Raw genomic sequence first — 452 nt, forward strand, 5'->3', positions numbered from 1 at the left:
AGGACAAATAATGAGAAGAGAAAATCGCCCAAACCAACCTCCCCACAAAAAAAAGAGAGAGAGATCAAAAACAACTAAAACACCCCCCCCTCAAAAAAAAAAAAATCCAGTAAAAAAAAAGATCGTAAACCACACAATACAATGAAGTGAGCGCCGCCGTCCTCACCAGACCGAGTGCGCGGTGCGACTGACTCAGATCGAAATCGAACGCGGCCTTGGCGCTGTGGCCGTTCAGCTCCAAGTGAACGCCGGCCAGCGCTCGGAACGGCTCCTCCTCGAAGGCGTAGGTGATCGCGCCCTTGGCCTGCGCCAGGGACCCGAGGCCGACGCCCGACTCCAGTCTGAAGGCGGCGGGCGTATTCTGCAGGGAAGGGGAAGGGGCTTAAGAATCGCTTTCGGAGGAGAGGGAGTCTGGGTGTAAATAGAAACGGGTATTTAAAGGCCACTATTCT

This window comes from Penaeus monodon, chromosome 28 (genome assembly GCF_015228065.2).
Source record: "Penaeus monodon isolate SGIC_2016 chromosome 28, NSTDA_Pmon_1, whole genome shotgun sequence".
Classification (NCBI taxonomy): domain Eukaryota; kingdom Metazoa; phylum Arthropoda; class Malacostraca; order Decapoda; family Penaeidae; genus Penaeus; species Penaeus monodon.